The following is a 7,800-nucleotide window of genomic DNA, read 5'->3' as shown; positions in this document are numbered from 1 at the left end:
ATAACTACACAGAGAATAAATACCTTTGAATTCTGAATGCCTTTAAAGCCATGAACACACTAGGCGGACTTTCGCTTGTTGGGGCGAACATGAATAGGCTAACAATCTAGGCGGATTTTTCCGTTGATCGTGGTCATTAGGTAATGTCATGTGACCTAGTAAACCATGTCATACCTCAGCACAATTCCGTTTTGTTTGATTGGCCAGCTCGATCGCTAAAATTCGCTGGAGCGGACACACCTCGCGGAGTGAATCGCCGGCGTATTTCTTCGTTGGTATTTGATATGTTTGAAACAAGCGAATTTCGAGTAGACAAGATCGGCGCGGACACACTTGGCGGATTATTTTAGAAATTTATAAAATAGGCCTGTACGAGCGAAAAAAAGAGCGCCTAGTGTGTTCCCGGCTTTATCCTGTGAGGTGTAAGATGATATAAGATGCAAAGCATTGAGCGGACTCAGTGGATTATTTCTGCTTTTCATAATACCAATATTGATGGTATTCAACCATCTTTTGTAGTATTCTACATGTGTTTATTACTGTTATGACATGAAAAAATTGCATGGTGATAGTTGAATACAATAAATACTGCTTAAATAAGAGCAGAAAAAGATAGCCCATTACACATGCAGTATTGCACGGGTTGTCATTTCCACATTCACAAGAACAATATTAACGGTATCCAGCCTTTGCTGTGTTATATGCTCTACCAGTATATATACTTTCCATTTTGATAATATCATGATGTCTGTAAAGGCGTATATATGACATAGTGTTTGTTTGAGGTGCCAGCGCATTATTTTCTTGTTGTTCAGTGCACTTGTTGCGCCATTTCCAACATATGTTTCGTGCTGAAAACTCAGTTTACCTCACTCCTCCACGCTGCAGTAACCTCATCTTTAAAATTCCCAATAACTTTTCTCTCCATGCTCTCTTCTTAATTTGTACACCTGCTGTTCGAACAGTCTGAAAAGGTTAATAATGTAGATAAATAGTAGACTTCCCCAATGAAATAATTTCATTATAATGATTTATTTATTTATTTGATTGTTGTTTTAGGCCGTACACAAGAATATTTTACTTATATGACAGCGGCCAGCCAGCGCCAGCAGCCCGGGGGAAACCCACGATCATCCGCAGGTTGCTGGGAGACCTTCCCACGTACTTCATTATAATGAATTATGACGTGTATTATTATTATTATTATTATTATTATTATTATACAATTGTTTTTTACTGTTCGATGCAAACATTAAAAAGACGTGGATCATCGATTTATTGTTCTGTCTCATAGTAAAAACAAAGGGAAAATCTTGTCAAAGTCGCAGTAGCTATACCTCAACACTTAGCTGCTGAAGCGAAGAAGAAACCCCTTGAAAAGGCGAGCCATGAAATGGTCAGACGCCAGGAAACGAAACCGGATAACATAAAGGAGGCAATACAGGACTTAAACAGTCTTTTGCAGAAAACTGAAACCACGACCAGAGCACAGACCGAAAGTTCAACTGTGGAGGCACAGATTGACACCAGTTTTTGAACCAAAGCCTTGTCTGGACCTCCCGATTCTTGTCCATCACACAGTGAAGATGATTTGGAAATTACTATGTAGCAGAAGAAGAAACCTGTCCTACAACTCTTATTCTGTTTTTGAAGACACTTTGGTGGAGAGTGAAATTTACAACAATTTTAACTGAGACTGTCCAATAAATGTCAGAACAAGTTTGATGCATTATCGGTAAAACCTTTTAGTGTTTATTCCATTTTGATGATGAGATTTCTTAATTACACGTTATAAATCCTTAGTTGATACTTGGCGACTCTTTCTCCAATCACCCAGTCTTAGGCCTATACACTGCCATGATCATCCCACTGCACTACCGCATTCATGAGACTGATGTGAGCCGTTATCTACACTGGCACCACTACATTCATGAGACTGATCTGAGCCGTTATCTACACTGGCATCACTACATTCATGAGACTGATATGAGCCGTTATCTGCACTGGCACTACTACATTCATGAGACGGAGCTGAGCCGTTATCTGCAATGAATTTCGATGCTAGGTAAATACATAAAAAAACTGTTTAGCTTTTCTCACCCTGACAATCAACTAAGTATTTGTTTGGTTAGAAATATAGTTGACGTAAACGCAGTGAAGCTTTTTAGCAGAACATCTTGAAAGTACAACGAAAGAAAAAGTAAATGAAAGTAAAAGTCACATTTAGATTTGAAATATAACATGGGTGTTCGTGTGTTTGATGAAGCACTTACACCAGGCAGAGGCATTTTTCTCTATGAGAAAATGTTGATTATTGCTCTGTGTGGGGTAGGAAACAAAATTTTAAAAAGTCCTTCCAAGTGAACAGTTAGCACGCCGCGCGGTGCAATGACGCAGGGAGCTCCCACCATGCGATCCCCGTAAGTTCAAGTCCAGGTTATACTGGCTTCCTCTCGGGTCGTACGTGGGAATTTCTGCCAGTAACCTGCGGATGGTCGGGGGTTTCCCCCGGGCCCTGCTCGGTTTCCACCATAATGCTGACCACCGTCGTATAAGTGAAGTATTCTCGAGTACGGCGTAAAACGCCAATAAAATAAATAAATAAATCAGAGATCAGCAAAAAAGGACGGAAAGCCAGCAGCCAATTATTTGCTGAGGCTGCTGTTCATAAAACAGGAGAATGCGACTTTGTCAAACGCATCTACACACTTGTAACAACTAGTCAGCACTATACATATGAACAATCGAAGGTGAATACCATAAACTGAAGAATTTGCAGATAGAATGATCTATGTTTTATGCATGGCATTATTTTAAATCAGCTGACATGTGACTAGAATCATTTCCAAAAGGGCTACATATGCAAACGAGGCATACAATGAGTACTTCAAGCCGTGTCATCCGAAGGGGCTCTGTCCGGTTTCCTCCCACCATAGTGCTGAGCTCCGTAGTATAAGTGAAATATTCTTGAGTACGGAGTAAAACACCAATCAAATAAATAAATAAATTGTCTTACAGGAAAATACAACACAGTTACACATGATTCCAATAGTGTTTAGGCACGATATGTTTAGTATATTCAATGTGTTCTGGGGATTATTGTGACGGATTGATTGTTAAGCCGTGTCAAATAGGGACAAAGGAAGAATGGAGTCAAACACAGACTCGCAGGTAACCTTAATGTCATAGCAGTATACCCCTGAATTGTTCAGAAGGGCATTGCTGGCCACTTCTCGACATACCTCTGTAAATATTCAGGTGTAACCCCATTCTCCTAACTTTTATCCCATTTCTTTCCGTTCCCATACCAGTTAGCTACTCTTTGACTTTGAGGGAGATCACAGTTGTACACGTACCAATCAGAAAACCAAAGGCTATACTTCATTTATTTGATTTCGCTTGATTGTTGCTTAAAGCGACCGGCCTTTGACAAGTAACTGACGAGCTTTCGCGCGGTTTATGTAGAGTTATGTACACAATATTTGTGTTTTCAAAAACAAAGAGATTGCACAATCGTCCGAACGTATGCCAGCAGCTGCTTTTCGGCACCAAGTTCTAGTGAATATGTCAATTTTCTATTAAAGGCCAGGTGTAAACCCGCGCCTCGTGTGACCGACCAATTAAAGGCAAGCACATATACCAGTTTGTGGATAACTTGTTCTCAGTACCGTCCACTATTAACGGGAAAATGCTGACAGTCTCTAATCCGTTCAAATTTCGTACTTTATATACTTTAGTCCTTTTGAATGGTGTTTTGGACATTCGTCTTGCGATTGTTGATCCAGAACGTCCATTTGGTTGCCTACTGGTATTTGACACCGAAGTTTTCTAGATATCATTTTTTAGTCGCAAGTATGTACTCAAGCACCTGTAAGTACTATCCTTTGAATTAAAATCATAAACACAATACTATACACACTCTATTTCCATGTGGAACAATAAAATTGTTACATTTAAAGTTTGCTGTTAAAAAAGAAAAGACAAATGTGCATATTATGGAAAACAAAAGCAGTTTTATTTTTCAATAAAATAGTTCATATTGTAATTTTTTATGTGAAATTTCCGAGGGTAAAGGGATAAAGGGAGGTGATTACGAGTTATGTTATAAAAGTTTCTTCCCTTGTTTATGTTCTTGCATGGTATTCTCATATAGTTCCCCAGTTGGTAGCAGAAACATCTTCCTTGTTGTACTTCACGCATACCTGACAGTCAAAAACAAACAAAGGTGCTAAGGAAACTGTCAAACAGAGAGTGTCGTGTGATAAAACTTGTTAAATAGAATGCATCGCGTGCTAAAAACTTTTAGAGAACGTTGGGTGCTTAAACTTGTTAAATAGAGACCGTCGTATGCTAGAACTGTTAAACAGAAAGCAAAATTTTGGTAAAATTTGCCATCCCCAGGGTGCTGACAGACATTCCCACGTACGGCCGGAGAGAAAGACAGCATGAGCTTAAGTTGAACTCACAGCGGCCGCATGGTGAGAGGCTCCTTGGTCATTACGTTGCGCTAGCGCGTTAACCAACTGAGCCATGGAGGCCCATTCAACTGCAACAGGTAGAAATGAAACACTGAACTGATGTCATGACATACATGTACATGTACAGATTTAACAGCAAAAATCAGCATATAATACAGCCTGAGTTTTTTTGGAGGAGGTCTGGATACAGACTGTTTTCTGACGTGCTTGGGAACTATATAAATCAACTTATAATCTGGAATTTTCAGAAACCGGAAACACGATGTGGCTTCACCCATAGACCACGATCACATGGCTAAAAGGCATAACCATGTCCCCATGATGACAGCGGAAACAGCTTTGTTCACGTGTTATCATTCTTCTATATTTCCTTTAACCAGCAGCCTATATTCAGCTATCTGTAAAATCGATCATACTCGCTACCAAAATTGCCTTTTGTCAGCACTTGACACATAACACAAGCTCTACACGTGGATATGTTGGAAGATCATAATCTTGCACAGGAAATGAACACTTTTTCCTAATCCATAATGTTAAACAGTACACTTTGCTGTAGATAAACCCTTCTTGAGGCTGTAAATTCCCAGCCAGTTTCGTAGTTACATAAACAAGGCGCTATGAAAGTACAACAGCATCGCTTAATGCTTTACACACTCAAAAAGTTAATCTGTTAAGTTTACCAGAAAGTCTGCTGTCTCGGTGAAGCTAGAATGTGTTCTGTTATTGCAGCACATTATTCTGTTAAATATAGCATACATATCCTACTGCTTGAACATAAAGATTCTATTAGAACAACAGGATGTTATGCTGAATATGACTGAATATTCTGTTATAATAACAATACACTCTAGCATCACGCAGACAACAGACATTCTTTTTATTAGTGTAGCAGCTAAACTACTGTAAAGGTAAACATTCCCATCAAATATACATCAACATGACGCAGAGTTACAGCTAAAATAAGTGTGCACAAATCGATGGTGAATCAATTCCGTAAAAGTTTACAACACGTACTTGAATTTGTACAGATCTACTCCATGTGTTTATGTAAAGAGACTAGAGCACTTTTTTCAAGTGATAAATTCAGCCGAAGATTGTGTTCATATGGAGATGCATGTACTATATCAAGCAAATGTATCATATTTCGACACCTAATCGTGTCCATAGCTTTATTCAGTATTTTAAACACCATTCGTGTTAAGTAACGACATTGTCAAGACGACCATAGTTATTGTGCTTCCTCACTGAATCATCATGTAGTAGACTCCATGTGTGACGTCCTATCCGATTAGAGCGCGCTGACATCGACAGTGCCGTCACATTTTCAAGGTTCAACGAAAACAACGACATAATTGACTAATGTTTTGTAAATTTGATTAAATTTATAAATAATTTAACAACTCACCTCCCAACTAAACGAATGGACACTGTGATGTTAGGCATGTCAGAGTAGGTGTGGATAAAATCGTTGTAAACGTAATCCTTGGGAAGAGGTTTGCGGGGTATAAATGGCACTTCGTACCACATCCCCATGTGTTGTAGAAACAACAGAAAGAAGGCAACATGAATTAATGAGATACAAAAACAAGTGCTAAATATACTGTGTGCTTGGAACAACCCGTAGTCGTGTTCATGGAAGTCGACTGTACACGTAAATATACCGTGCGCTTTGCACAACCCATAGTTGTAGTCATGGACGTCGACTGTACATGTAAATATACCGTGTGCTTGGTACAACCCATAGTCGTAGTCATGGACGTCGACTGTACATGTAAATATACCGTGTGCTTGGTACAACCCATAGTCGTAGTCATGGACGTCGACTGTACATGTAAATATACCGTGTGCTTGGTACAACCCATAGTCGTAGTCATGGACGTCGACTGTACATGTATATATACCGTGTTCTTGGTACAACCCATGGTAGTAATCATGGACGTCGACTGTATATGTAAATATACCATGTGCTTGGTACAACCCATAGTCGTGGCCATAGAGGTCGCCAGTACATGTAAATATACAGTGTGCTTGGTACAACCCTTAGTCGTGATCATGGACGTCCATTGAACATGTAAATATACCATGTGTTTGGTACAACCCATAGTCGTAGTCACAGACGTCGCTTTAAAATGCAAATATACCGTGTGCTTTATACAATCCATAGTCGTAGCTATGGACGTCGATTGTACATGTAAATATACCGTGTTCTTGGTACAACCCATAGTCGTCATCATGGATGTCGACTGTACATATAAATATAAAGTGTGCTTGGTACAACCCATAGTCGTCATCATGGACGTCGACTGTACATATAAATATAAAGTGTGCTTGGTACAACCCATAGTCGTCATCATGGACGTCGACTGTACATGTAAATATACCGTGTGCTTGGAACAACCCATAGTCGTCATCATGGACGTCGACTGTACATGTAAATATACTGTGTGCTTGGAACAACCCATAGTCGTCATCATGGACGTCGACTGTACATATAAATATAAAGTGTGCTTGGTACAACCCATAGTCGTCATCATGGACGTCGACTGTACATGTAAATATACCGTGTGCTTGGAACAACCCATAGTCGTCATCATGGACGTCGACTGTACATGTAAATATACTGTGTGCTTGGAACAACCCATAGTCGTAGTCACGGACGTCGACTGTACATGTAAATATTGTTATGTGCACGACTGCCGTCAGTTTCTAAATTTAGCTTGCCACTGTTTACATACGCTGAGTTCAGCGCCTGCTGTCTACCTCTACCTTAGAATATTCCAGAATGTGCTCAGTTCGATGCCTGTTTATTTACATCAAGTGTTCAGGAATTTTCTTATTCTAGACAATTCTACCAGGCTATAGAAGACCTATGAAAGCAGGTTAAACGGAGAGAACAGAGAAAAGAGAACGGAGAAATATTGAGAGTTTTGGATGCTTTCGCTGTGTATTACTTTAGTGGGCCTTTTGTGCTGAATTTTGGCGTCTTTATAGCCTCTGGCTTTGTTACATCACCACCGAGCACTTGTTCAGTCTGAACTTGTATATTTGATTCGTGCTCTTGTGTACACAGTCCTTATTAGTACACGGACCCTCTGTGTAGAATTTTGTGTATATTTCGTCATACACTCAGTTATACTGTGGATTTTCCCTCTTGTGAATTTGCCTCTGAGCATTTATGCCTGTGTGGTATATATATTGTGGAATATATGCGTCTGTTTGGACTTGACACCGTAAGTACTTTAGTATTTGTATAGATACTGCTATCCTTTCTTGTTAAACTTAAGTACTTTAGTATTTGTATAAGTTTTATTATCTGTTCTTG

The sequence above is a fragment of the Liolophura sinensis genome, chromosome 11 (genome assembly GCF_032854445.1).
Source record: "Liolophura sinensis isolate JHLJ2023 chromosome 11, CUHK_Ljap_v2, whole genome shotgun sequence".
Lineage (NCBI taxonomy): Eukaryota > Metazoa > Mollusca > Polyplacophora > Chitonida > Chitonidae > Liolophura > Liolophura sinensis.
This window is presented reverse-complemented; position numbering follows the sequence as displayed.